The sequence below is a fragment of the Manis pentadactyla genome, chromosome 6 (genome assembly GCF_030020395.1).
Source record: "Manis pentadactyla isolate mManPen7 chromosome 6, mManPen7.hap1, whole genome shotgun sequence".
In the NCBI taxonomy this organism is placed as follows: domain Eukaryota; kingdom Metazoa; phylum Chordata; class Mammalia; order Pholidota; family Manidae; genus Manis; species Manis pentadactyla.
The window spans coordinates 74,371,512-74,397,835 of record NC_080024.1 but is presented as its reverse complement, the minus strand read 5'-3'; positions in this window follow the sequence as shown (position 1 = coordinate 74,397,835).

The window sequence follows — 26,324 nt, the reverse complement described above, 5'->3', positions numbered from 1 at the left end:
TTGTGGTTAATATATGTATGTGTGTGTGTGTGTAAGTGTGAGTGTGAGTGAGAGTGGGAGTGTGTGTACGAGTGTGTTTTTGTGTGTGATTGTGTTTGTGGGTGAGTTTCTGAGCGTCTTTGTGTGCAGGTCTGTGTGTCTGACGGTTTTAGTGTGGGTGTGAGTGCATGTGACTCTGTGATAGTGTGTGTGTGTAGTTGTGTGAGTGGGAGTGAGTGTGTGAATGTGTATACGATTGGGTTACTGTGTGTGTGTGTGAGTGTGTGTGAGAATGTGTGTGAGTGAGTCTGTGTGTGTAGGTGTGTGATTGCGCCGAAATCTGTGTGATTGTGTGTGTTTGTGAGCGTGTGTGACAGTGTGTGTGAGGGTAGGAGTGTCTGAGTGCCTGTGTGATTTCTGTATGTGAGTGTGTGTGTGTTTGATGATGCGTTTGTTTGTGTGTGTGTAGGTGTGTTAGTGGGAGAGAGTGTGTATACGAGTGTGTGATTGTGTGTGAGTGTTTTTGTCTGTGAGTGGGTGTGAGTGTGTCTGTGTGTGCAGGTGAGAGTGTGTCACTATTTGTGAGTGTGTTTGTGATTGCATGTGAGCCTGTGTTTGTGTGTTGGTTTGTTTGTGTGTGTAGGTGTGCGAGTGTGTTTGACAGTGTTTCAGTGTTATTGCGTGTGTGTCTGTAAGTGTTTGTGTGAGTAGGTGTGTGAGTGTGTGTAACCGGGTGATTGTGTGTGTGAATGCGTGTGAGTCTGTGTGTCTGTGTGTTTGTGAAATGTGTCTACATGTGTGTAGGTGTGTGACTCTTTATGGCACTGTGTCAATGTGCGTGAGTGCGCATGAGTCTGTGTGTGTGTGATTGTGAGAGTGTAGGTGTGATTGGGAATGAGTGTGTGAGTGTGTAAGTGAGAGTGGGAGTGAGAGTGGGAGAGTGTGTACGAGTGTGTTATTGTGTGTGATTGTGTTTGTGGGTGAGTTTCTGAGCGTCTTTGTGTGCAGGTGTGTGTGTCTGACGGTTTTAGTCTGGGTGTGAGTGCATGTGACTCTGTGAGAGTGTGTGTGTGTAGTTGTGTGAGTGGGAGTGAGTGTGTGAATGTGTATACGATTGGGTGACTGTGTGTGTGTGAGTGTGTGTGAGAATGTGTGTGAGTGAGTCTGTGTGTGTAGGTGTGTGATTGTGCCGAAATCTGTGTGATTGCGTGTGTTTGTGAGTGTGTGTGACAGTGTGTGTGAGTGTAGGAGTGTCTGAGTGCCTGTGTGATTTCTGTATGTGAGTGTGTGTGTGATTGATGATGCGTTTGTTTGTGTGTGTGTAGGTGTGTTAGTGGGAGAGAGTGTGTATACGAGTGTGTGATTGTGTGTGAGTGTTTTTGTCTGTGAGTGGGTGTGAGTGTGTCTGTGTGTGCAGGTGAGAGTGTGTCACTATTTGTGAGTGTGTTTGTGATTGCATGTGAGCCTGTGTTTGTGTGTTGTTTTGTTTGTGTGTGTAGGTGTGCGAGTGTGTTTGACAGTGATTCAGTGTTATTGCGTGTGTGTCTGTAAGTGTTTGTGTGAGTAGGTGTGTGAGTGTGTGTGACCGGGTGATTGTGAGTGTGAATGCGTGTGAGTCTGTGTGTCTGTGTGTTTGTGGGTGTGTCTACATGTGTGTAGGTGTGTGACTGTTTATGGCACTGTGTCAATGTGCGTGAGTGCTCGTGTCTGTGTGTGTGTGAGTTTGTGAGAGTGTAAGTGTGATTGGGAATGAGTGTGTGAGTGTGTATATGAGTGTGTCATTGTGTTTGTGTGTGTGTGAGTGTGTTTTTGTTTAGGTGTGTGTGACATTGTGTGAGTCTATGTGGTAGGGCATTTCTGTCTGAGTGTGTGTGTCTGTGTGTAAGTGTGAGAGGGTGTTAGGGTGTTTGTGAGAGTGCAGGTGTGTGAGTGGGAGTGAGTGAATGTGTATATGAGTTGGTGACTGTGTGTGTGCATGTGTGTGCCTGACAGTCTGAATATGTTGTTGTTTCTGTGTGTAGGTGTGTGAGTGTGTGTGTGACATTGTGTGAGTGTGTGTGAGTGCATGTGAATCTGTGTGTGTTGGTGTGTGAGTAGGTGTGCGAGAACTTTTGGCAGTGTGTGAGTGTGTGTGTTTGTGACATTCTGTGAATGTGTGTTGGTGTCTCTGTGTGTGTAGATGTGTGAGTGCAGCAGTGTGTGAGTGTGTGAGTGTGAATGAGTCTGTGAGTGTGTGTGGGTGTGAGTGTGTTTCTTTGTGAAATTTCAGTTGTGTGAGTGGGAGTGATTGTGTGAGTGTGTATATAAGTGTGCGATTGTGTGTGAGTGTGTGTGATTGTGTGTGTGCCTATATGTGCGTGTGTCTATGTGTAGGTGCGTAAATGTGTGTGTGCAATTGTGTGTGAGAATGTGGGTGTTTATGTGTGTAGGTGTGTGAATGTGTGAGTGTGTATGTGAGAGTGTAGTTGTGTGAGTGTTTGTGTGTGTGTGAGTGTGTATACGGGTGTGTGATTGTGTCTGAGTTTTTGTGATTGTGTGTGAGAATGTGAGTGAATGTGTCTGTGTGTATGTGTGTGAGTGTGTGAAACAGTGTCTCAGTCTTCGTGATTTTGTGTGGGTGTGTGAGAGTGTGTGTGAGCGTTTGAGTGTAGGTGTTTCTGTTTGAGGGCCTTTGTGGTTATTATATGTGTGTGTGTGAGTGTGTGTGTGTAGGTGTGAGTGGGAGTGAGAGTGGGAGTGTGTGTACGTGTGTGTTATTGTGTGTGATTGTGTTTGTGGGTGAGTTTCTGAGCGTCTTTGTGTGCAGGTGTGTGTGTCTGACCGTTTTAGTGTGGGTGTTAGTGCATGTGACCCTGTGAGAGTGTGTGTGTGTAGTTGTGTGAGTGGGAGTGAGTGTGTGAATGTGTATACGATTGGGTGATTGTGTGTGTGTGTGATTGTGTGTGAGAATGAGTGTGAGTGTGTCCGTGTGTGTAGGTGTGTGATTGTGCCGAAATCTGTGTGATTGCGTGTGTTTGTGAGTGTGTGTGACAGTGTGTGTGAGTGTAGGAGTGTCTGAGTGCCTGTGTGATTTCTGTATGTGAGTGTGTGTGTGTTTGATGATGCGTTTGTTTGTGTGTGTGTAGGTGTGTTAGTGGGAGAGAGTGTGTATACGAGTGTGTGATTGTGTGTGAGTGTTTTTGTCTGTGAGTGGGTGTGAGTGTGTCTGTGTGTGCAGGAGTGAGTGTGTCACTATTTGTGAGTGTGTTTGTGATTGCATGTGAGCCTGTGTGTGTTGGTTTGTTTGTGTGTGTAGGTGTGCGAGTGTGTTTGACAGTGATTCAGTGTTAGTGCGTGTGTGTCTGTAAGTGTTTGTGTGAGTAGGTGTGTGAGTGTGTGTGACCGGGTGATTGTGAGTGTGAATGCGTGAGTCTGTGTGTCTGTGTGTTTGTGGGTGTGTCTACATGTGTGTAGGTGTGTGACTGTTTATGGCACTGTGTCAATGTGCCTGAGTGCTCATGTGTCTGTGTGTGTGTGAGTTTGTGAGAGTGTAGGTGTGATTGGGAATGAGTGTGTCAGTGTGTATATGAGTGTGTCATTGTGTTTGTGTATGTGTGTGAGTTTGTGAGTGTGTAGGTGTGATTGGGAATGAGTGTGTGAGGGTGTATATGAGAGTGTCATTGTGTTTGTGTGTGTGTGAGTGTGTTTTTGTTTAGGTCTGTGTGTGATATTCTTTGAGTCTATGTGGGAGTGCATTTCTGTCTGAGTGTGTGTGTGTCTGTGAGTAAGGGTGAGAGTGTGTTAGGGTGTTTGTGAGAGTGCAGGTGTGTGAGTGGGAGTGAGTGAGTGAATGTGTATATGAGTGGGTGACTGTGTGTGTGTGCATGTGTGTGCCTGACAGTCTGAATATGTGGGTGTTTCTGTGTGTAGGTGTGTGAGTGTGTGTGTGACATTGTGTGTGTGTGAGTGCATGTGAATCTGTGTGTGTTGGTGTGTGAGTAGGTGTGCGAGAGCTTGTGGCAGTGTGTGAGTGTGTGTGTTTGAGACATTCTGAGAATGTGTGTTGGTGTCTCTGTGTGTGTAGATGAGTGAGTGCAGCAGTGTGTGAGTGTGTGAGTGCGAATGAGTCTGTGAGTGTGTGTGGGTGTGAGTGTGTTTCTTTGTGAAATTTCAGTTGTGTGAGTGGGAGTGATTGTGTGAGTGTGTATATAAGTGTGCGATTGTGTGTGAGTGTGTGTGATTGTGTGTGAGTATGTGTGTGTGCCTATATGTGTGTGTCTATGTGTAGGTGTGTAATTGTGTGTGTGCAATTGTGTGTGAAAATGTGGGTGATTCTGTGTGTAGGTGTGTGAATGTGTGAGTGTGTTTGTGAGAGTGTAGTTGTGTGAGTGTTTGTGTGTGTGTGAGTGTGTATACGGGTTTGTGATTGTGTCTGAGTTTTTGTGATTGTGTGTGAGAATGTGAGTGAATGTGTCTGTGTGTATGTGTGTGAGTGTGTTAAACAGTGTCTCAGTCTTCGTGATTTTGTGTGGGTGTGTGAGAGTGTGTGTGAGCATTTGAGTGTAGGTGTTTCTTTTTGAGGGCTTTTGTGGTTAATATATGTATGTGTGTGTGTGTGTAAGTGTGAGTGTGAGTGAGAGTGGGAGTGTGTGTACGAGTGTGTTTTTGTGTGTGATTGTGTTTGTGGGTGAGTTTCTGAGCGTCTTTGTGTGCAGGTCTGTGTGTCTGACGGTTTTAGTGTGGGTGTGAGTGCATGTGACTCTGTGATAGTGTGTGTGTGTAGTTGTGTGAGTGGGAGTGAGTGTGTGAATGTGTATACGATTGGGTTACTGTGTGTGTGTGTGAGTGTGTGTGAGAATGTGTGTGAGTGAGTCTGTGTGTGTAGGTGTGTGATTGCGCCGAAATCTGTGTGATTGTGTGTGTTTGTGAGCGTGTGTGACAGTGTGTGTGAGGGTAGGAGTGTCTGAGTGCCTGTGTGATTTCTGTATGTGAGTGTGTGTGTGTTTGATGATGCGTTTGTTAGTGTGTGTGTAGGTGTGTTAGTGGGAGAGAGTGTGTATACGAGTGTGTGATTGTGTGTGAGTGTTTTTGTCTGTGAGTGGGTGTGAATGTGTCTGTGAGTGCAGGTGAGAGTGTGTGACTATTTGTGAGTGTGTGTGTGATTGCATGTGAGCCTGTGTTTGTGTGTTGTTTTGTTTGTGTGTGTAGGTGTGCGAGTGTGTTTGACAGTGTTTGAGTGAGTGTTAGGGCGTGTGTGCCTGTAAGTGTTTGTGTGAGTAGGGGTGTGAGTGTGTGTGACAGTGTGATTGTGTGTGTGAATGCGTGTGAGTCTGTGTGTCTGTGTGTTTGTGAAGTGTGTCTATGTGTGTAGGTGTGTGACTGATTATGGTACTGTGTCAATGTGCGTGAGTGCTCATGTGTTTCTGTGTGTGTGTGAGTTTGTGAGAGTGTAGGTGTGATTGGGAATGAGTGTGTGAGTGTGTATATGAGTGTGTCATTGTGTTTGAGTGTGTGAGTGAGTGTGTTTTTGTTTAGGGGTGTGTGTGACATTGTGTGAGTCTATGTGGGAGTGCATTTCTGTCTGAGTGTGTGTGTGTCTGTGAGTAAGGGTGAGAGTGTGTTAGGGTGTTTTTGAGAGTGCAGGGGTGTGAGTGGGAGTGAGTGAGTGAATGTGTATATGAGTGGGTGACTGTGTGTGTGTGCATGTGTGTGCCTGACAGTCTGAATATGTGGGTGTTTCTGTGTGTAGGTGTGTGAGTGTGTGTGTGACATTGTGTGAGTGTGCGTGTGAGTGCATGTGAATCTGTGTGTTTTGGTGTGTGAGTAGGTGTGCGAGAGCTTGCGGCAGTGTGTGAGTGTGTGTTTGAGACATTCTGAGAATGTGTGTTGGTGTCTCTGTGTGTGTAGATGAGTGAGTGCAGCAGTGTGTGAGTGTGTGAGTGTGAATGAGTCTGTGAGTGTGTGTAGTTGTGTGTGTGTTTCTTTGTGAAATTTCAGTTGTGTGAGTGGGAGTGATTGTGTGTGTGTGTATATAAGTGTGCGATTGTGTGTGAGTGTGTGTGATTGTGTGTGAGTATGTGTGTGTGTCTATATGTGTGTGTGTCTATGTGTAGGTGCGTAATTGTGTGTGTGAAAATGTGTGTGAAAATGTGGGTGTTTCTGTGTGTAGGTGTGTGAATGTGTGTGTTTGTGAGAGTGTAGTTGTGTGAGTGTTTGTGTGTGTGTGAGTGTGTATACGGGTGTGTGATTGTGTCTGAGTTTTTGTGATTGTGAGAATGTGAGTGATTGTGTCTGTGTATGTGTGTGAATGTCTGAAACAGTGTCTCAGTCTTCATGATTTTGTGTGGGTGTGTGAGAGTGTGTGTGTGTTTGAGTGTAGCTGTGTCTGTTTGAGGGCCTTTGTGGTTATTATATGTGTGTGTGTGAGTGTGTGTGTGTGTAGGTGTGAGTGGGTGTGAGAGTGGGAGTGTGTGTACGAGTGTGTTATTGTGTGTGATTGTGTTTGTGGGTGAGTGTCTGAGCGTCTTTGTGTGCAGGTGTGTGTGTCTGACGGTTTTAGTGTGGGTGTGAGTGCATGTGACTGTGAGAGTGTGTGTGTGTAGTTCTGTGAGTGGGAGAGAGTGTGTGAATGTGTATACGATTGAGTGATTGTGTATGAGTGTGTGTGATTGTGTGTGAGAATGTGTGTGAGTGAGTCTGTGTGTGTAGGTGTGTGATTGTGCCGAAATCTATATGATTGCGTGTGTTTGTGAGTGTGTGTGACAGTGTGTGTGAGTGTAGGAGTGTCTGAGTGCCTGTGTGATTTCTGTATGTGAGTGTGTGTGTGTTTGATGATGCGTTTGTTTGTGTGTGTGTAGGTGTGTTAGTGGGAGAGAGTGTGTATACGAGTGTGTGATTGTGTGTGAGTGTTTTTGTCTGTGAGTGGGTGTGAGTGTGTCTGTGTGTGCAGGTGAGAGTGTGTCACTATTTGTGAGTGTGTTTGTGATTGCATGTGAGCCTGTGTTTGTGTGTTGGTTTGTTTGTGTGTGTAGGTGTGCGAGTGTGTTTGACAGTGTTTCAGTGTTATTGCGTGTGTGTCTGTAAGTGTTTGTGTGAGTAGGTGTGTGAGTGTGTGTAACCGGGTGATTGTGTGTGTGAATGCGTGTGAGTCTGTGTGTCTGTGTGTTTGTGAAATGTGTCTACATGTGTGTAGGTGTGTGACTCTTTATGGCACTGTGTCAATGTGCGTGAGTGCGCATGAGTCTGTGTGTGTGTGATTGTGAGAGTGTAGGTGTGATTGGGAATGAGTGTGTGAGTGTGTAAGTGAGAGTGGGAGTGAGAGTGGGAGAGTGTGTACGAGTGTGTTATTGTGTGTGATTGTGTTTGTGGGTGAGTTTCTGAGCGTCTTTGTGTGCAGGTGTGTGTGTCTGACGGTTTTAGTCTGGGTGTGAGTGCATGTGACTCTGTGAGAGTGTGTGTGTGTAGTTGTGTGAGTGGGAGTGAGTGTGTGAATGTGTATACGATTGGGTGACTGTGTGTGTGTGAGTGTGTGTGAGAATGTGTGTGAGTGAGTCTGTGTGTGTAGGTGTGTGATTGTGCCGAAATCTGTGTGATTGCGTGTGTTTGTGAGTGTGTGTGACAGTGTGTGTGAGTGTAGGAGTGTCTGAGTGCCTGTGTGATTTCTGTATGTGAGTGTGTGTGTGATTGATGATGCGTTTGTTTGTGTGTGTGTAGGTGTGTTAGTGGGAGAGAGTGTGTATACGAGTGTGTGATTGTGTGTGAGTGTTTTTGTCTGTGAGTGGGTGTGAGTGTGTCTGTGTGTGCAGGTGAGAGTGTGTCACTATTTGTGAGTGTGTTTGTGATTGCATGTGAGCCTGTGTTTGTGTGTTGTTTTGTTTGTGTGTGTAGGTGTGCGAGTGTGTTTGACAGTGATTCAGTGTTATTGCGTGTGTGTCTGTAAGTGTTTGTGTGAGTAGGTGTGTGAGTGTGTGTGACCGGGTGATTGTGAGTGTGAATGCGTGTGAGTCTGTGTGTCTGTGTGTTTGTGGGTGTGTCTACATGTGTGTAGGTGTGTGACTGTTTATGGCACTGTGTCAATGTGCGTGAGTGCTCGTGTCTGTGTGTGTGTGAGTTTGTGAGAGTGTAAGTGTGATTGGGAATGAGTGTGTGAGTGTGTATATGAGTGTGTCATTGTGTTTGTGTGTGTGTGAGTGTGTTTTTGTTTAGGTGTGTGTGACATTGTGTGAGTCTATGTGGTAGGGCATTTCTGTCTGAGTGTGTGTGTCTGTGTGTAAGTGTGAGAGGGTGTTAGGGTGTTTGTGAGAGTGCAGGTGTGTGAGTGGGAGTGAGTGAATGTGTATATGAGTTGGTGACTGTGTGTGTGCATGTGTGTGCCTGACAGTCTGAATATGTTGTTGTTTCTGTGTGTAGGTGTGTGAGTGTGTGTGTGACATTGTGTGAGTGTGTGTGAGTGCATGTGAATCTGTGTGTGTTGGTGTGTGAGTAGGTGTGCGAGAACTTTTGGCAGTGTGTGAGTGTGTGTGTTTGTGACATTCTGTGAATGTGTGTTGGTGTCTCTGTGTGTGTAGATGTGTGAGTGCAGCAGTGTGTGAGTGTGTGAGTGTGAATGAGTCTGTGAGTGTGTGTGGGTGTGAGTGTGTTTCTTTGTGAAATTTCAGTTGTGTGAGTGGGAGTGATTGTGTGAGTGTGTATATAAGTGTGCGATTGTGTGTGAGTGTGTGTGATTGTGTGTGTGCCTATATGTGCGTGTGTCTATGTGTAGGTGCGTAAATGTGTGTGTGCAATTGTGTGTGAGAATGTGGGTGTTTATGTGTGTAGGTGTGTGAATGTGTGAGTGTGTATGTGAGAGTGTAGTTGTGTGAGTGTTTGTGTGTGTGTGAGTGTGTATACGGGTGTGTGATTGTGTCTGAGTTTTTGTGATTGTGTGTGAGAATGTGAGTGAATGTGTCTGTGTGTATGTGTGTGAGTGTGTGAAACAGTGTCTCAGTCTTCGTGATTTTGTGTGGGTGTGTGAGAGTGTGTGTGAGCGTTTGAGTGTAGGTGTTTCTGTTTGAGGGCCTTTGTGGTTATTATATGTGTGTGTGTGAGTGTGTGTGTGTAGGTGTGAGTGGGAGTGAGAGTGGGAGTGTGTGTACGTGTGTGTTATTGTGTGTGATTGTGTTTGTGGGTGAGTTTCTGAGCGTCTTTGTGTGCAGGTGTGTGTGTCTGACCGTTTTAGTGTGGGTGTTAGTGCATGTGACCCTGTGAGAGTGTGTGTGTGTAGTTGTGTGAGTGGGAGTGAGTGTGTGAATGTGTATACGATTGGGTGATTGTGTGTGTGTGTGATTGTGTGTGAGAATGAGTGTGAGTGTGTCCGTGTGTGTAGGTGTGTGATTGTGCCGAAATCTGTGTGATTGCGTGTGTTTGTGAGTGTGTGTGACAGTGTGTGTGAGTGTAGGAGTGTCTGAGTGCCTGTGTGATTTCTGTATGTGAGTGTGTGTGTGTTTGATGATGCGTTTGTTTGTGTGTGTGTAGGTGTGTTAGTGGGAGAGAGTGTGTATACGAGTGTGTGATTGTGTGTGAGTGTTTTTGTCTGTGAGTGGGTGTGAGTGTGTCTGTGTGTGCAGGAGTGAGTGTGTCACTATTTGTGAGTGTGTTTGTGATTGCATGTGAGCCTGTGTGTGTTGGTTTGTTTGTGTGTGTAGGTGTGCGAGTGTGTTTGACAGTGATTCAGTGTTAGTGCGTGTGTGTCTGTAAGTGTTTGTGTGAGTAGGTGTGTGAGTGTGTGTGACCGGGTGATTGTGAGTGTGAATGCGTGAGTCTGTGTGTCTGTGTGTTTGTGGGTGTGTCTACATGTGTGTAGGTGTGTGACTGTTTATGGCACTGTGTCAATGTGCCTGAGTGCTCATGTGTCTGTGTGTGTGTGAGTTTGTGAGAGTGTAGGTGTGATTGGGAATGAGTGTGTCAGTGTGTATATGAGTGTGTCATTGTGTTTGTGTATGTGTGTGAGTTTGTGAGTGTGTAGGTGTGATTGGGAATGAGTGTGTGAGGGTGTATATGAGAGTGTCATTGTGTTTGTGTGTGTGTGAGTGTGTTTTTGTTTAGGTCTGTGTGTGATATTCTTTGAGTCTATGTGGGAGTGCATTTCTGTCTGAGTGTGTGTGTGTCTGTGAGTAAGGGTGAGAGTGTGTTAGGGTGTTTGTGAGAGTGCAGGTGTGTGAGTGGGAGTGAGTGAGTGAATGTGTATATGAGTGGGTGACTGTGTGTGTGTGCATGTGTGTGCCTGACAGTCTGAATATGTGGGTGTTTCTGTGTGTAGGTGTGTGAGTGTGTGTGTGACATTGTGTGAGTGTGTGTGAGTGCATGTGAATCTGTGTGTGTTGGTGTGTGAGTAGGTGTGCGAGAGCTTGTGGCAGTGTGTGAGTGTGTGTGTTTGAGACATTCTGAGAATGTGTGTTGGTGTCTCTGTGTGTGTAGATGAGTGAGTGCAGCAGTGTGTGAGTGTGTGAGTGCGAATGAGTCTGTGAGTGTGTGTGGGTGTGAGTGTGTTTCTTTGTGAAATTTCAGTTGTGTGAGTGGGAGTGATTGTGTGAGTGTGTATATAAGTGTGCGATTGTGTGTGAGTGTGTGTGATTGTGTGTGAGTATGTGTGTGTGCCTATATGTGTGTGTCTATGTGTAGGTGTGTAATTGTGTGTGTGCAATTGTGTGTGAAAATGTGGGTGATTCTGTGTGTAGGTGTGTGAATGTGTGAGTGTGTTTGTGAGAGTGTAGTTGTGTGAGTGTTTGTGTGTGTGTGAGTGTGTATACGGGTTTGTGATTGTGTCTGAGTTTTTGTGATTGTGTGTGAGAATGTGAGTGAATGTGTCTGTGTGTATGTGTGTGAGTGTGTTAAACAGTGTCTCAGTCTTCGTGATTTTGTGTGGGTGTGTGAGAGTGTGTGTGAGCATTTGAGTGTAGGTGTTTCTTTTTGAGGGCTTTTGTGGTTAATATATGTATGTGTGTGTGTGTAAGTGTGAGTGTGAGTGAGAGTGGGAGTGTGTGTACGAGTGTGTTTTTGTGTGTGATTGTGTTTGTGGGTGAGTTTCTGAGCGTCTTTGTGTGCAGGTCTGTGTGTCTGACGGTTTTAGTGTGGGTGTGAGTGCATGTGACTCTGTGATAGTGTGTGTGTGTAGTTGTGTGAGTGGGAGTGAGTGTGTGAATGTGTATACGATTGGGTTACTGTGTGTGTGTGTGAGTGTGTGTGAGAATGTGTGTGAGTGAGTCTGTGTGTGTAGGTGTGTGATTGCGCCGAAATCTGTGTGATTGTGTGTGTTTGTGAGCGTGTGTGACAGTGTGTGTGAGGGTAGGAGTGTCTGAGTGCCTGTGTGATTTCTGTATGTGAGTGTGTGTGTGTTTGATGATGCGTTTGTTAGTGTGTGTGTAGGTGTGTTAGTGGGAGAGAGTGTGTATACGAGTGTGTGATTGTGTGTGAGTGTTTTTGTCTGTGAGTGGGTGTGAATGTGTCTGTGAGTGCAGGTGAGAGTGTGTGACTATTTGTGAGTGTGTGTGTGATTGCATGTGAGCCTGTGTTTGTGTGTTGTTTTGTTTGTGTGTGTAGGTGTGCGAGTGTGTTTGACAGTGTTTGAGTGAGTGTTAGGGCGTGTGTGCCTGTAAGTGTTTGTGTGAGTAGGGGTGTGAGTGTGTGTGACAGTGTGATTGTGTGTGTGAATGCGTGTGAGTCTGTGTGTCTGTGTGTTTGTGAAGTGTGTCTATGTGTGTAGGTGTGTGACTGATTATGGTACTGTGTCAATGTGCGTGAGTGCTCATGTGTTTCTGTGTGTGTGTGAGTTTGTGAGAGTGTAGGTGTGATTGGGAATGAGTGTGTGAGTGTGTATATGAGTGTGTCATTGTGTTTGAGTGTGTGAGTGAGTGTGTTTTTGTTTAGGGGTGTGTGTGACATTGTGTGAGTCTATGTGGGAGTGCATTTCTGTCTGAGTGTGTGTGTGTCTGTGAGTAAGGGTGAGAGTGTGTTAGGGTGTTTTTGAGAGTGCAGGGGTGTGAGTGGGAGTGAGTGAGTGAATGTGTATATGAGTGGGTGACTGTGTGTGTGTGCATGTGTGTGCCTGACAGTCTGAATATGTGGGTGTTTCTGTGTGTAGGTGTGTGAGTGTGTGTGTGACATTGTGTGAGTGTGCGTGTGAGTGCATGTGAATCTGTGTGTTTTGGTGTGTGAGTAGGTGTGCGAGAGCTTGCGGCAGTGTGTGAGTGTGTGTTTGAGACATTCTGAGAATGTGTGTTGGTGTCTCTGTGTGTGTAGATGAGTGAGTGCAGCAGTGTGTGAGTGTGTGAGTGTGAATGAGTCTGTGAGTGTGTGTAGTTGTGTGTGTGTTTCTTTGTGAAATTTCAGTTGTGTGAGTGGGAGTGATTGTGTGTGTGTGTATATAAGTGTGCGATTGTGTGTGAGTGTGTGTGATTGTGTGTGAGTATGTGTGTGTGTCTATATGTGTGTGTGTCTATGTGTAGGTGCGTAATTGTGTGTGTGAAAATGTGTGTGAAAATGTGGGTGTTTCTGTGTGTAGGTGTGTGAATGTGTGTGTTTGTGAGAGTGTAGTTGTGTGAGTGTTTGTGTGTGTGTGAGTGTGTATACGGGTGTGTGATTGTGTCTGAGTTTTTGTGATTGTGAGAATGTGAGTGATTGTGTCTGTGTATGTGTGTGAATGTCTGAAACAGTGTCTCAGTCTTCATGATTTTGTGTGGGTGTGTGAGAGTGTGTGTGTGTTTGAGTGTAGCTGTGTCTGTTTGAGGGCCTTTGTGGTTATTATATGTGTGTGTGTGAGTGTGTGTGTGTGTAGGTGTGAGTGGGTGTGAGAGTGGGAGTGTGTGTACGAGTGTGTTATTGTGTGTGATTGTGTTTGTGGGTGAGTGTCTGAGCGTCTTTGTGTGCAGGTGTGTGTGTGTGACGGTTTTAGTGTGGGTGTGAGTGCATGTGACTGTGAGAGTGTGTGTGTAGTTCTGTGAGTGGGAGAGAGTGTGTGAATGTGTATACGATTGAGTGATTGTGTATGAGTGTGTGTGATTGTGTGTGAGAATGTGTGTGAGTGAGTCTGTGTGTGTAGGTGTGTGATTGTGCCGAAATCTATATGATTGCGTGTGTTTGTGAGTGTGTGTGACAGTGTGTGTGAGTGTAGGAGTGTCTGAGTGCCTGTGTGATTTCTGTATGTGAGTGTGTGTGTGTTTGATGATGCGTTTGTTTGTGTGTGTGTAGGTGTGTTAGTGGGAGAGAGTGTGTATACGAGTGTGTGATTGTGTGTGAGTGTTTTTGTCTGTGAGTGGGTGTGAGTGTGTCTGTGTGTGCAGGTGAGAGTGTGTCACTATTTGTGAGTGTGTTTGTGATTGCATGTGAGCCTGTGTTTGTGTGTTGGTTTGTTTGTGTGTGTAGGTGTGCGAGTGTGTTTGACAGTGTTTCAGTGTTATTGCGTGTGTGTCTGTAAGTGTTTGTGTGAGTAGGTGTGTGAGTGTGTGTAACCGGGTGATTGTGTGTGTGAATGCGTGTGAGTCTGTGTGTCTGTGTGTTTGTGAAATGTGTCTACATGTGTGTAGGTGTGTGACTCTTTATGGCACTGTGTCAATGTGCGTGAGTGCGCATGAGTCTGTGTGTGTGTGATTGTGAGAGTGTAGGTGTGATTGGGAATGAGTGTGTGAGTGTGTAAGTGAGAGTGGGAGTGAGAGTGGGAGAGTGTGTACGAGTGTGTTATTGTGTGTGATTGTGTTTGTGGGTGAGTTTCTGAGCGTCTTTGTGTGCAGGTGTGTGTGTCTGACGGTTTTAGTCTGGGTGTGAGTGCATGTGACTCTGTGAGAGTGTGTGTGTGTAGTTGTGTGAGTGGGAGTGAGTGTGTGAATGTGTATACGATTGGGTGACTGTGTGTGTGTGAGTGTGTGTGAGAATGTGTGTGAGTGAGTCTGTGTGTGTAGGTGTGTGATTGTGCCGAAATCTGTGTGATTGCGTGTGTTTGTGAGTGTGTGTGACAGTGTGTGTGAGTGTAGGAGTGTCTGAGTGCCTGTGTGATTTCTGTATGTGAGTGTGTGTGTGATTGATGATGCGTTTGTTTGTGTGTGTGTAGGTGTGTTAGTGGGAGAGAGTGTGTATACGAGTGTGTGATTGTGTGTGAGTGTTTTTGTCTGTGAGTGGGTGTGAGTGTGTCTGTGTGTGCAGGTGAGAGTGTGTCACTATTTGTGAGTGTGTTTGTGATTGCATGTGAGCCTGTGTTTGTGTGTTGTTTTGTTTGTGTGTGTAGGTGTGCGAGTGTGTTTGACAGTGATTCAGTGTTATTGCGTGTGTGTCTGTAAGTGTTTGTGTGAGTAGGTGTGTGAGTGTGTGTGACCGGGTGATTGTGAGTGTGAATGCGTGTGAGTCTGTGTGTCTGTGTGTTTGTGGGTGTGTCTACATGTGTGTAGGTGTGTGACTGTTTATGGCACTGTGTCAATGTGCGTGAGTGCTCGTGTCTGTGTGTGTGTGAGTTTGTGAGAGTGTAAGTGTGATTGGGAATGAGTGTGTGAGTGTGTATATGAGTGTGTCATTGTGTTTGTGTGTGTGTGAGTGTGTTTTTGTTTAGGTGTGTGTGACATTGTGTGAGTCTATGTGGTAGGGCATTTCTGTCTGAGTGTGTGTGTCTGTGTGTAAGTGTGAGAGGGTGTTAGGGTGTTTGTGAGAGTGCAGGTGTGTGAGTGGGAGTGAGTGAATGTGTATATGAGTTGGTGACTGTGTGTGTGCATGTGTGTGCCTGACAGTCTGAATATGTTGTTGTTTCTGTGTGTAGGTGTGTGAGTGTGTGTGTGACATTGTGTGAGTGTGTGTGAGTGCATGTGAATCTGTGTGTGTTGGTGTGTGAGTAGGTGTGCGAGAACTTTTGGCAGTGTGTGAGTGTGTGTGTTTGTGACATTCTGTGAATGTGTGTTGGTGTCTCTGTGTGTGTAGATGTGTGAGTGCAGCAGTGTGTGAGTGTGTGAGTGTGAATGAGTCTGTGAGTGTGTGTGGGTGTGAGTGTGTTTCTTTGTGAAATTTCAGTTGTGTGAGTGGGAGTGATTGTGTGAGTGTGTATATAAGTGTGCGATTGTGTGTGAGTGTGTGTGATTGTGTGTGTGCCTATATGTGCGTGTGTCTATGTGTAGGTGCGTAAATGTGTGTGTGCAATTGTGTGTGAGAATGTGGGTGTTTATGTGTGTAGGTGTGTGAATGTGTGAGTGTGTATGTGAGAGTGTAGTTGTGTGAGAGTTTGTGTGTGTGTGAGTGTGTATACGGGTGTGTGATTTTGTCTGATTCTGTGTGATTGTGTGTGAGAATGTGAGTGATTTTTTTGTTTGTATGTGTGTGAGTGTGAGAAACAGTGTCTCAGTCTTCGTGATTTTGTGTGGGTGTGTGAGAGTGTGTGTGAGCATTAGAGTGTAGGAGTGTCTGTTTGAGGGCCTTTGTGGTTATTATATGTGTGTGTGTGTGAGTGCGTGTGTGTGTAGGTGTGAGTGGGAGTGAGAGTGGGAGTGTGTGTACGAGTGTGTTATTGTGCGTGATTGTGTTTGTGGGTGAGTTTCTGAGCGTCTTTGTGTGCAGGTGTGTGTGTCTGACCGTTTTAGTGTGGGTGTTAGTGCATGTGACCTTGTGAGAGTGTGTGTGTGTAGTTGTGTGAGTGGGAGTGAGTGTGTGAATGTGTATACGATTGGGTGATTGTGTGTGTGTGTGATTGTGTGTGAGAATGAGTGTGAGTGTGTCCGTGTGTGTAGGTGTGTGATTGTGCCGAAATCTGTGTGATTGCGTGTGTTTGTGAGTGTGTGTGACAGTGTGTGTGAGTGTAGGAGTGTCTGAGTGCCTGTGTGATTTCTGTATGTGAGTGTGTGTGTGTTTGATGATGCGTTTGTTTGTGTGTGTGTAGGTGTGTTAGTGGGAGAGAGTGTGTATACGAGTGTGTGATTGTGTGTGAGTGTTTTTGTCTGTGAGTGGGTGTGAGTGTGTCTGTGTGTGCAGGAGTGAGTGTGTCACTATTTGTGAGTGTGTTTGTGATTGCATGTGAGCCTGTGTGTGTTGATTTGTTTGTGTGTGTAGGTGTGCGAGTGTGTTTGACAGTGTTTCAGTGTTAGTGCGTGTGTGTCTGTAAGTGTTTGTGTGAGTAGGTGTGTGAGTGTGTGTGACCGGGTGATTGTGAGTGTGAATGCGTGAGTCTGTGTGTCTGTGTGTTTGTGGGTGTGTCTACATGTGTGTAGGTGTGTGACTGTTTATGGCACTGTGTCAATGTGCCTGAGTGCTCATGTGTCTGTGTGTGTGTGAGTTTGTGAGAGTGTAGGTGTGATTGGGAATGAGTGTGTCAGTGTGTATATGAGTGTGTCATTGTGTTTGTGTATGTGTGTGAGTTTGTGAGTGTGTAGGTGTGATTGGGAATGAGTGTGTGAGGGTGTATATGAGAGTGTCATTGTGTTTGTGTGTGTGTGAGTGTGTTTTTGTTTAGGTCTGTGTGTGATATTCTTTGAGTCTATGTGGGAGTGCATTTCTGTCTGAGTGTGTGTGTGTCTGTGAGTAAGGGTGAGAGTGTGTTAGGGTGTTTGTGAGAGTGCAGGTGTGTGAGTGGTAGTGAGTGAGTGAATGTGTATATGAGTGGGTGACTGTGTGTGTGTGCATGTGTGTGCCTGACAGTCTGAATATGTGGGTGTTTCTGTGTGTAGGTGTGTGAGTGTGTGTGTGACATTGTGTGAGTGTGTGTGAGTGCATGTGAATCTGTGTGTGTTGGTGTGTGAGTAGGTGTGCGAGAGCTTGTGGCAGTGTGTGAGTGTGTGTGTTTGAGACATTCTGAGAATGTGTGTTGGTGTCTCTGTGTGTGTAGATGAGTGAGTGCAGCAGTGTGTGAGTGTGTGAGTGCGAATGAGTCTGTGAGTGTGTGTGGGTGTGAGTGTGTTTCTTTGTGAAATTTCAGTTGTGTGAGTGGGAGTGATTGTGTGAGTGTGTATATAAGTGTGCGATTGTGTGTGAGTGTGTGTGAGTGTGTGTGAGTATGTGTGTGTGCATATATGTGTGTGTGTCTATGTGTAGGTGTGTAATTGTTTGTGTGCAATTGTGTGTGAGAATGTGGGTGATTCTGTGTTTAGGTGTGTGAATGTGTGAGTGTGTTTGTGAGAGTGTAGTTGTGTGAGTGTTTGTGTGTGTGTGAGTGTGTATACGGGTTTGTGATTGTGTCTGAGTTTTTGTGATTGTGTGTGAGAATGTGAGTGAATGTGTCTGTGTGTATGTGTGTGAGTGTGTTAAACAGTGTCTCAGTCTTCGTGATTTTGTGTGGGTGTGTGAGAGTGTGTGTGAGCGTTTGAGTGTAGGTGTTTCTTTTTGAGGGCTTTTGTGGTTAATATATGTATGTGTGTGTGTGTAAGTGTGAGTGTGAGTGAGAGTGGGAGTGTGTGTACGAGTGTGTTATTGTGTGTGATTGTGTTTGTGGGTGAGTTTCTGAGCGTCTTTGTGTGCAGGTGTGTGTGTCTGACGGTTTTAGTGTGGGTGTGAGTGCATGTGACTCTGTGAGAGTGTGTGTGTGTAGTTGTGTGAGTGGGAGTGAGTGTGTGAATGTGTATACGATTGGGTTACTGTGTGTGTGTGTGAGTGTGTGTGAGAATGTGTGTGAGTGAGTCTGTGTGTGTAGGTGTGTGATTGTGCCGAAATCTGTGTGATTGCGTGTGTTTGTGAGTGTGTGTGACAGTGTGTGTGAGTGTAGGAGTGTCTGAGTGCCTGTGTGATTTCTGTATGTGAGTGTGTGTGTGTTTGATGATGCGTTTGTTTGTGTGTGTGTAGGTGTGTTAGTGGGAGAGAGTGTGTATACGAGTGTGTGATTGTGTGTGAGTGTTTTTGTCTGTGAGTGGGTGTGAGTGTGTCTGTGAGTGCAGGTGAGATTGTGTGACTATTTGTGAGTGTGTGTGTGATTGCATGTGAGCCTGTGTTTGCGTGTTGTTTTGTTTGTGTGTGTAGGTGTGCGAGTGTGTTTGACAGTGTTTGAGTGAGTGTTAGTGCGTGTGTGTCTGTAAGTGTTTGTGTGAGTAGGTGTGTGAGTGTGTGTGACAGTGTGATTGTGTGTGTGAATGCGTGTGAGTCTGTGTCTGTGTGTTTGTGAAGTGTGTCTATATGTGTGTAGGTGTGTGACTCTTTATAGCACTGTGTCAATGTGCGTGAGTGTGCATGAGTCTGTGTGTGTGTGAGATTGTGAGAGTGTAGGTGTGATTGGGAATGAGTGTGTGAGTGTGTATATGAGTGTGTCATTGTGTTTGTGTGTGTGTGAGTGTGTTTTTGTTTAGTTGTGTGTGTGACATTGTGTGAGTCTATGTGGGATTGCATTTCTGTCTGAGTGTGTGTGTGTCAGTGTGTGAGTGTGAGAGTGTGTTACGGTGTTTGTGAGAGTGCAGGTGTGTGAGTGGGAGTGAGTGAGTGAATGTGTATATGAGTGGGTGACTGTGTGTGTGCGCATGTGTGTGCCTGACAGTCTGAATATGTGGGTGTTTCTGTGTGTAGGTGTGTGAGTGTGTGTGTGACATTGTGTGAGTGTGTGTGAGTGCATGTGAATCTGTGTGTGTTGGTGTGTGAGTAGGTGTGCGAGAGCTTGTGGCAGTGTGTGAGTGTGTGTGTTTGTGACATTCTGTGAATGTGTTGGTGTCTCTGTGTGTGTATATGTGAGAGTGCAGCAGTGTGTGAGTGTGTGAGTGGAATGAGTCTGTGAGTGTGTGTGGGTGTGAGTGTGATTCTTTGTGAAATTTCAGTTGTGTGAGTGGGAGTGATTGTGTGAGTGTGTATATAAGTGTGCGATTGTGTGTGAGTGTGTGTGATTGTGTGTTAGTGTGTGTGTGTCTATATGTGTGTGTGTCTATGTGTAGGTGCGTAATTGTGTGTGTGCAATTGTGTGTGAGAATGTGGGTGTTTCTGTGTGTAGGTGTGTGAATGTGTGAGTGTGTTTGTGAGAGTGTAGTTGTGTGAGTGTTTGTGTGTGTGTGAGTGTGTATACGGGTGTGTGATTGTGTCTGAGTTTTTGTGATTGTGTGTGAGAATGTGAGTGAATGTGTCTGTGTGTATGTGTGTGAGTGTGTGAAACAGTGTCTCAGTCTTCGTGATTTTGTGTGGGTGTGTGAGAGTGTGTGTGAGCGTTTGAGTGTAGGTGTTTCTGTTTGAGGGCCTTTGTGGTTATTATATGTGTGTGTGTGAGTGTGTGTGTGTAAGTGGGAGTGGGAGTGAGAGTGGGAGTGTGTGTACGTGTGTGTTATTGTGTGTGATTGTGTTTGAGGGTTAGATTCTGAGCGTCTTTGTGTGAAGGTGTGTGTTTTTGACCGTTTTATTGAGGGCGTGAGTGCATGTGACTCTGTGAGTGTGTGTAGTTGTGTGAGTGGGAGTGAGTGTGAGAATGTGTATATGATTTGTGTGATTGTGTGTGAGTGTGTGTGATTGTGTGTGAGAATGTGTGTGAGTGAGTCTGTGTGTGTAGGTGTGTGATTGTGCAGAAATCTGTGTGATTGCGTGTGTTTGTGAGTGTGTGTGACAGTGTGTGTGTGTAGGAGTGTCTGAGTGCCTGTGTGATTTCTGTATGTGAGTGTGTGTGTGTTTGATGATGCGTTTGTTTGTGTGTGTGTAGGTGTGTTAGTGGGAGAGAGTGTGTATACGAGTGTGTGATTGTGTGTGAGTGTTTTTGTCTGTGAGTGGGTGTGAGTGTGTCTGTGTGTGCAGGTGAGAGTGTGTCACTATTTGTGGGTGTGTGTGTGATTGCATGTGAGCCTGTGTTTGTGTGTTGGTTTGTTTGTGTGTGTAGGTGTGTGAGTGTGTTTGACAGTGTTTCAGTGTTAGTGCGTGTGTGTCTGTAAGTGTTTGTGTGAGTAGGTGTGTGAGTGTGTGTGACCGGGTGATTGTGAGTGTGAATGCGTGAGTCTCTGTGTCTGTGTGTTTGTGGGTGTGTCTACATGTGTGTAGGAGTGTGACTGTTTATGGCACTGTGTCAATGTGCCTGAGTGCTCATGTGTCTGTGTGTGTGTGTGAGTTTGTGAGAGTGTAGTTGTGACTGGTAATGAGTGTGTGAGTGTGTATATGAGTGTGTCTTTGTGTTTGTGTATGTGTGTGAGTTTGTGAGTGTGTAGGTGTGACTGGGAATGAGTGTGTGACTGTGTATATGAGTGTGTCATTGTGTTTGTGTATGTGTGTGAGTTTGTGAGTGTGTAGGTGTGATTGGGAATGAGTGTGTGAGTGTGTATATGAGTGTGTCATTGTGTTTGTGTGTGTGTATGAGTTTTTTTTTCTGTGTGTGTGTGAGTTTGTGAGTGTGTAGTTGTGATTGGGAATGAGTGTGTGAGTGTGTATATGAGTGTGTCATTGTGTTTGTGTGTGTGAGTGAGTGTGTTTTCGTTTAGGTGTGTGTGTGATATTGTGTGAGGCTATGTGGGAGTGCATTTCTGTCTGAGTGTGTGTGTGTCTGTGTGTAAGTGTGAGAGTGTGTTAGGGTGTTTGTGAGAGTGCAGGGGTGTGAGTGGGAGTGAGTGAGTGAATGTGTATATGAGTGGGTGACTGTGTGTGTGTGCATGTGTGCGCCTGACAGTCTGAATATGTGGGTGTTTCTGTGTGTAGGTGTGTGAGTGTGTGTGTGACATTGTGTGAGTGTGTGTGTGACATTGTGTGAGTGTGTGTGAGTGCTTGAGAATCTGTGAGAGTGTGTGTGTGTAGTTCTGTGAGTGGGAGTGAGTGTGTGAATGTGTATACGATAGAGTGATTGTGTGTGAGTGTGTGTGATTGTGTGTGAGAATGTGTGTGAGTGAGTCTGTGTGTGTAGGTGTGTGATTGTGCCGAACCTTGTGTGATTGTGTTTGTTTGTGAGGGTGTGTGACAGTGTGTAAGTGTAGGAGTGTCTGAGTGCCTGTGTGATTTCTGTATGTGAGTGTGTGTGTTTGATGATGCGTTTGTTTGTGTGTGTGTAGGTGTGTTAGTGGGAGTGAGTGTGTATACGTGTGTGATTGTGTGTGAGTGTTTTTGTCTGTGAGTGGGTGTGAGTGTGTCTGTGTGTGCAGGTGAGAGTGTGTGACTATTTGTGAGTGTGTGTGTGATTGCATGTGGGCCTGTGTTTGTGTGTTGTTTTGTTTGCGTGTGTAGGTGTGCGAGTGTTTTAGACAGTGTTTGAGTGAGTGTTAGTGCGTGTGTGTCTGTAAGTGTTTGTGTGAGTAGGTGTGTGAGTGAGTGTGACAGTGTGATTGTGTGTGTGAATGCGTGTGAGTCTGTGTGTCTGTGTGTTTGTGAAGTGTGTCTATATGTGTGTAGGTGTGTGACTCTTTATGGCACAGTGTCAATGTGCGTGAGTGCGCCTGAGTCTCTGTGTTTGTGTGAGATTGTGAGAGTGTAGGTGTGATTGGGAATGAGTGTGTGAGGGTGTATATGAGAGTGTCATTGTGTTTGTGTGTGTGTGAGTGTGTTTTTGTTTAGGTCTGTGTGTGATATTCTTTGAGTCTATGTGGGAGTGCATTTCTGTCTGAGTGTGTGTGTGTCTGTGAGTAAGGGTGAGAGTGTGTTAGGGTGTTTTTGAGAGTGCAGGTGTGTGAGTGGGAGTGAGTGAGTGAATGTGTATATGAGTGGGTGACTGTGTGTGTGTGCATGTGTGTGCCTGACAGTCTGAATATGTGGGTGTTTCTGTGTGTAGGTGTGTGAGTGTGTGTGTGACATTGTGTGAGTGTGTGTGAGTGCCATGTGAATCTGTGTGTGTTGGTGTGTGAGTACGTGTGTGAGAGCTTGTGGCAGTGTGTGAGTGTGTGTGTTTGAGACATTCTGAGAATGTGTGTTGGTGTCTCTGTGTGTGTAGATGAGTGAGTGCTGCAGTGTGTGAGTGTGTGAGTGTGAATGAGTCTGTGAGTGTGTGTGGGTGTGAGTGTGTTTCTTTGTGAAATTTCAGTTGTGTGAGTGGGAGTGATTGTGTGAGTGTGTATATAAGTGTGCGATTGTGTGTGAGTGTGTGTGATTGTGTGTGAGTATGTGTGTGTGCCTATATGTGTGTGTGTCTATGTGTAGGTGTGTAATTGTGTGTGTGCAATTGTGTGTGAAAATGTGGGTGATTCTGTGTGTAGGTGTGTGAATGTGTGAGTGTGCTTGTGAGAGTGTAGTTGTGTGAGTGTTTGTGTGTGTGTGAGTGTGTATACGGGTTTGTGATTGTGTCTGAGTTTTTGTGATTGTGTGTGAGAATGTGAGTGAATGTGTCTGTGTGTATGTGTGTGAGTGTGTTAAACAGTGTCTCAGTCTTCGTGATTTTGTGTGGGTGTGTGAGAGTGTGTGTGAGCATTTGAGTGTAGGTGTTTCTTTTTGAGGGCTTTTGTGGTTAATATATGTATGTGTGTGTGTGTAAGTGTGAGTGTGAGTGAGAGTGGGAGTGTGTGTACGAGTGTGTTTTTGTGTGTGATTGTGTTTGTGGGTGAGTTTCTGAGCGTCTTTGTGTGCAGGTGTGTGTGTCTGACGGTTTTAGTGTGGGTGTGAGTGCATGTGACTCTGTGATAGTGTGTGTGTGTAGTTGTGTGAGTGGGAGTGAGTGTGTGAATGTGTATACGATTGGGTTACTGTGTGTGTGTGAGTGTGTGTGAGAATGTGTGTGAGTGAGTCTGTGTGTGTAGGTGTGTGATTGCGCCGAAATCTGTGTGATTGTGTGTGTTTGTGAGCGTGTGTGACAGTGTGTGTGAGGGTAGGAGTGTCTGAGTGCCTGTGTGATTTCTGTATGTGAGTGTGTGTGTGTTTGATGATGCGTTTGTTAGTGTGTGTGTAGGTGTGTTAGTGGGAGAGAGTGTGTATACGAGTGTGTGATTGTGTGTGAGAGTTTTTGTCTGTGAGTGGGTGTGAATGTGTCTGTGAGTGCAGGTGAGAGTGTGTGACTATTTGTGAGTGTGTGTGTGATTGCATGTGAGCCTGTGTTTGTGTGTTGTTTTGTTTGTGTGTGTAGGTGTGCGAGTGTGTTTGACAGTGTTTGAGTGAGTGTTAGGGCGTGTGTGCCTGTAAGTGTTTGTGTGAGTAGGGGTGTGAGTGTGTGTGACAGTGTGATTGTGTGTGTGAATGCGTGTGAGTCTGTGTGTCTGTGTGTTTGTGAAGTGTGTCTATGTGTGTAGGTGTGTGACTGATTATGGTACTGTGTCAATGTGCGTGAGTGCTCATGTGTTTCTGTGTGTGTGTGAGTTTGTGAGAGTGTAGGTGTGATTGGGAATGAGTGTGTGAGTGTGTATATGAGTGTGTCATTGTGTTTGAGTGTGTGAGTGAGTGTGTTTTTGTTTAGGGGTGTGTGTGACATTGTGTGAGTCTATGTGGGAGTGCATTTCTGTCTGAGTGTGTGTGTGTCTGTGAGTAAGGGTGAGAGTGTGTTAGGGTGTTTTTGAGAGTGCAGGGGTGTGAGTGGGAGTGAGTGAGTGAATGTGTATATGAGTGGGTGACTGTGTGTGTGTGCATGTGTGTGCCTGACAGTCTGAATATGTGGGTGTTTCTGTGTGTAGGTGTGTGAGTGTGTGTGTGACATTGTGTGAGTGTGTGTGAGTGCATGTGAATCTGTGTGTGTTGGTGTGTGAGTAGGTGTGCGAGAGCATGTGGCAGTGTGTGAGTGTGTGTGTTTGAGACATTCTGAGAATGTGTGTTGGTGTCTCTGTGTGTGTAGATGAGTGAGTGCAGCAGTGTGTGAGTGTGTGAGTGCGAATGAGTCTGTGAGTGTGTGTGGGTGTGAGTGTGTTTCTTTGTGAAATTTCAGTTGTGTGAGTGGGAGTGATTGTGTGAGTGTGTATATAAGTGTGCGATTGTGTGTGAGTGTGTGTGAGTGTGTGTGAGTATGTGTGTGTGCATATATGTGTGTGTGTCTATGTGTAGGTGTGTAATTGTGTGTGTGCAATTGTGTGTGAGAATGTGGGTGATTCTGTGTTTAGGTGTGTGAATGTGTGAGTGTGTTTGTGAGAGTGTAGTTGTGTGAGTGTTTGTGTGTGTGTGAGTGTGTATACGGGTTTGTGATTGTGTCTGAGTTTTTGTGATTGTGTGTGAGAATGTGAGTGAATGTGTCTGTGTGTATGTGTGTGAGTGTGTTAAACAGTGTCTCAGTCTTCGTGATTTTGTGTGGGTGTGTGAGAGTGTGTGTGAGCGTTTGAGTGTAGGTGTTTCTTTTTGAGGGCTTTTGTGGTTAATATATGTATGTGTGTGTGTGTAAGTGTGAGTGTGAGTGAGAGTGGGAGTGTGTGTACGAGTGTGTTATTGTGTGTGATTGTGTTTGTGGGTGAGTTTCTGAGCGTCTTTGTGTGCAGGTGTGTGTGTCTGACGGTTTTAGTGTGGGTGTGAGTGCATGTGACTCTGTGAGAGTGTGTGTGTGTAGTTGTGTGAGTGGGAGTGAGTGTGTGAATGTGTATACGATTGGGTTACTGTGTGTGTGTGTGAGTGTGTGTGAGAATGTGTGTGAGTGAGTCTGTGTGTGTAGGTGTGTGATTGTGCCGAAATCTGTGTGATTGCGTGTGTTTGTGAGTGTGTGTGACAGTGTGTGTGAGTGTAGGAGTGTCTGAGTGCCTGTGTGATTTCTGTATGTGAGTGTGTGTGTGTTTGATGATGCGTTTGTTTGTGTGTGTGTAGGTGTGTTAGTGGGAGAGAGTGTGTATACGAGTGTGTGATTGTGTGTGAGTGTTTTTGTCTGTGAGTGGGTGTGAGTGTGTCTGTGAGTGCAGGTGAGATTGTGTGACTATTTGTGAGTGTGTGTGTGATTGCATGTGAGCCTGTGTTTGCGTGTTGTTTTGTTTGTGTGTGTAGGTGTGCGAGTGTGTTTGACAGTGTTTGAGTGAGTGTTAGTGCGTGTGTGTCTGTAAGTGTTTGTGTGAGTAGGTGTGTGAGTGTGTGTGACAGTGTGATTGTGTGTGTGAATGCGTGTGAGTCTGTGTCTGTGTGTTTGTGAAGTGTGTCTATATGTGTGTAGGTGTGTGACTCTTTATAGCACTGTGTCAATGTGCGTGAGTGTGCATGAGTCTGTGTGTGTGTGAGATTGTGAGAGTGTAGGTGTGATTGGGAATGAGTGTGTGAGTGTGTATATGAGTGTGTCATTGTGTTTGTGTGTGTGTGAGTGTGTTTTTGTTTAGTTGTGTGTGTGACATTGTGTGAGTCTATGTGGGATTGCATTTCTGTCTGAGTGTGTGTGTGTCAGTGTGTGAGTGTGAGAGTGTGTTACGGTGTTTGTGAGAGTGCAGGTGTGTGAGTGGGAGTGAGTGAGTGAATGTGTATATGAGTGGGTGACTGTGTGTGTGCGCATGTGTGTGCCTGACAGTCTGAATATGTGGGTGTTTCTGTGTGTAGGTGTGTGAGTGTGTGTGTGACATTGTGTGAGTGTGTGTGAGTGCATGTGAATCTGTGTGTGTTGGTGTGTGAGTAGGTGTGCGAGAGCTTGTGGCAGTGTGTGAGTGTGTGTGTTTGTGACATTCTGTGAATGTGTTGGTGTCTCTGTGTGTGTATATGTGAGAGTGCAGCAGTGTGTGAGTGTGTGAGTGGAATGAGTCTGTGAGTGTGTGTGGGTGTGAGTGTGATTCTTTGTGAAATTTCAGTTGTGTGAGTGGGAGTGATTGTGTGAGTGTGTATATAAGTGTGCGATTGTGTGTGAGTGTGTGTGATTGTGTGTTAGTGTGTGTGTGTCTATATGTGTGTGTGTCTATGTGTAGGTGCGTAATTGTGTGTGTGCAATTGTGTGTGAGAATGTGGGTGTTTCTGTGTGTAGGTGTGTGAATGTGTGAGTGTGTTTGTGAGAGTGTAGTTGTGTGAGTGTTTGTGTGTGTGTGAGTGTGTATACGGGTGTGTGATTGTGTCTGAGTTTTTGTGATTGTGTGTGAGAATGTGAGTGAATGTGTCTGTGTGTATGTGTGTGAGTGTGTGAAACAGTGTCTCAGTCTTCGTGATTTTGTGTGGGTGTGTGAGAGTGTGTGTGAGCGTTTGAGTGTAGGTGTTTCTGTTTGAGGGCCTTTGTGGTTATTATATGTGTGTGTGTGAGTGTGTGTGTGTAAGTGGGAGTGGGAGTGAGAGTGGGAGTGTGTGTACGTGTGTGTTATTGTGTGTGATTGTGTTTGAGGGTTAGATTCTGAGCGTCTTTGTGTGAAGGTGTGTGTTTTTGACCGTTTTATTGAGGGCGTGAGTGCATGTGACTCTGTGAGTGTGTGTAGTTGTGTGAGTGGGAGTGAGTGTGAGAATGTGTATATGATTTGTGTGATTGTGTGTGAGTGTGTGTGATTGTGTGTGAGAATGTGTGTGAGTGAGTCTGTGTGTGTAGGTGTGTGATTGTGCAGAAATCTGTGTGATTGCGTGTGTTTGTGAGTGTGTGTGACAGTGTGTGTGTGTAGGAGTGTCTGAGTGCCTGTGTGATTTCTGTATGTGAGTGTGTGTGTGTTTGATGATGCGTT